Source organism: Aegilops tauschii, chromosome 7, assembly GCF_002575655.3.
Source record: "Aegilops tauschii subsp. strangulata cultivar AL8/78 chromosome 7, Aet v6.0, whole genome shotgun sequence".
Lineage (NCBI taxonomy): Eukaryota > Viridiplantae > Streptophyta > Magnoliopsida > Poales > Poaceae > Aegilops > Aegilops tauschii.
Window position 1 is genome coordinate 523,989,508 of NC_053041.3, and position 2,475 is coordinate 523,991,982.

General features: G+C 41.4%; 1 long non-coding RNA gene across 2 annotated transcripts; it reads right to left on the reverse strand.

Annotated features, from left to right (window-relative positions):
* Positions 1-1,012: 1,012 nt before the first annotated feature.
* On the reverse strand, positions 1,013-2,221 carry LOC120969515 (uncharacterized). 2 transcript variants are annotated; one of them, XR_005763797.3, is made up of 3 exons: positions 1,426-1,717; positions 1,155-1,315; positions 1,013-1,047 (listed from the first exon to the last, which is right to left on the reverse strand). It is a non-coding gene; the product is annotated as an uncharacterized lncRNA (long non-coding RNA). The 2 variants fall into 2 exon arrangements; XR_012188451.1 differs by having other exon boundaries at positions 1,043-1,315; positions 1,426-2,221.
* Positions 2,222-2,475: the final 254 nt, after the last annotated feature.

The window sequence follows — 2,475 nt, forward strand, 5'->3', positions numbered from 1 at the left end:
AATTTTGGTTTCAAGGTCCGTTTAATGATGGGCTTACTGTCCGACAATGTTCATTCTTCACTTATCCTTGTTATCCATATGGCCAACCAAGGCGCATGGTGCTCGCAAGTGAGGAATGGAGGTTGTTCAACATAGGCACGGAGGAGGAGGAGGACGGGCACGGACGGAGGAGGACAGAGCAAATCTCTTCTCTAGGTTCTTCTCCTTACCTTCACTTGTATGTGCTTGTGCTGCAGCTCACCCATGGTCTTGTTTCTCCTGCAGGTTAGTGAGCAGCATCAGGAGGAGGAGCTCAAGCACGACCACCAAGAGGCACCATCGCAGCAGCAGGTAGCATGTCCATCTCCACAGCCCTCTCCCTCTGCTCGCAATCCTTTTTATTAGAATATATTGAGTACATTCTGTCAACTTGTGTGTCAGTAAGAACGAAAACTAATTATCTAAGGTCCTGTTATTATTTCCTATATATGACATTGCTACTGGATTGCCTAGCGCCCCTGTTCATGGTGGGCTAAACTTGTATTTGCTCCTCCTGCTGCGTTTTGATGATCATGAGTGTGATGGATTTTGATGATCTCCTTGTACCAGATGAGTCTGTTGATGAAGCGGCAGCGTCTCCTCTAGAGGGTGACGCTGGCGGCGGTGCCAGTGTGCGGCTTCGACTACAACCTCCTCTCCGGTGAGTCCATCTCCTACCTCTAGCTCCATCTCTAAGCTCCTGTAATACCATGCTTTGTTTCATGCCGTGGCTTATTTAGTCTCTGCTTGCTGTGCCATGTGTATTGGAGCCTAAATAGCTTCTGTTAGGGGATAATCTACTGGTTATACCAAGATTTTACATGAAATTTTGTTCTGCTTATTCTGCTAAGCTTTAGAGATGGTAACATGGTGCTGCACTCTCAGGATCATCTTATGATACACAATCAATTTTTGGTGTGCTCAAATTTTTAATTTTAGTGATAAGGAAAGATCCTACCTAGTTTGTTGGCTCTCTCACTTGAGTTGGTTTAATAGTAGTGGCCTCCTGACTTGTAGTTGGGTAGGTGCCTGATGCATGTATCATGTGACATACACAGAATTAACTTTGACATAGTTGCTCTGTTACAGTAGATGGCAAGATGAATAGCTAGTGTCTGTTTAATTCAATCACGCACCTGGTAGTTTAATAGGTACTATTGATTGAATATGAATGTTATTCCTTATACTCAAATGGAACTTCGATCTGTTGTAACTTTGAATCATGCACCTTGCTCGTTTGCTGCTAAGTTTGTCATATGTGCCAATTCAATTCTCAATTTTGATGAATAGCCATATTCTGGATAAGTAGAATGATCTTGTTAATAATAATAATATGTAGAATGATAATATACCGGTGTTTCTTTACTTTTTATTTTAAAAGTACTCTGTATTCTATCAGTGACATACCTTTTGTTCTCTTTTGAATGCTCAGATGTTTTGCATCAGCCTGTCATTGCTAAGGGAGAAGCGGGACTTGGAGAAGAAATCTTTCCATTAAGCAGATTACATGTTTGGTTGCTGTGAAGTACCAGATAGGCTAGTTCTATTTTTTTCACGATCCTGGAGTATTTCAGCAGCGCCATGCAAATGCAGTAGCGTTAGGTTTCTGATTCACCTGGTGTAAAAACTTAGAGTTAGCCCGCAGTCAGTCAGTAGTAGCTCAGCCAGCCAGCCAGCCTCAAAGCGTATTGCTGGAATGAATGGTTGTAATAATAACATTGTATGTTGCTTTGATAATGTGTTAGAACTGGGCTAGGCCCAAGATATCTTGTGGTGTGATGTGTTGTAATGTCAATGGCATAATATTTGTTTTTGGATTGGATCAATTTTTTCGGAACTGGGCTAGGCCCAAGTTATATTGGACAATTATTTTTGAGGGAAAAACATGGGAGGCCCAACAAAGAAATGGCCCAAAAAAATACATGATCAAAAAGAAAATCTGCTGTTAAAAGGGCCACGCAAAGAAATCAATAAGGCTGAATTGTTGGGCCAGACCCATGTAGCTAATAAAAGCACAGGAAAAAATACATTAAAAAGGCCGAATTGTTGGGCTAGGCCCATGTAGAAAACCGAATTGGACCGGGCTGATTCTTGTGCCACATCAGCTTGCCACGCTGGATGCCTACGTGGTCTGGGGAGGCTGCTAGTGACCAAAATTTTGGTCAAAGAACCAACGACCTTTTACAGAAGGTCGTTAATTTCAGTTTACGACCGCCAGCTTTTGACCTTCTGTTTTTTGGTCAAAAAAAGGCCGCAAATGAAAAACAATGACCTTTCAGCGGCCAATAGTGAGGGTCACAAGTTGACATATTTCTTGTAGTGATTATCTCCTCTCATATATTTTAATATGAAATATTTTTGGAGAGAAAATAAATTAAAACCAAAGTGATCCTTGTTTCAATATTTGATAAAAATCAAATATGAAAAACGTGAAATCCCCAACTCTCTCCGAGGGTC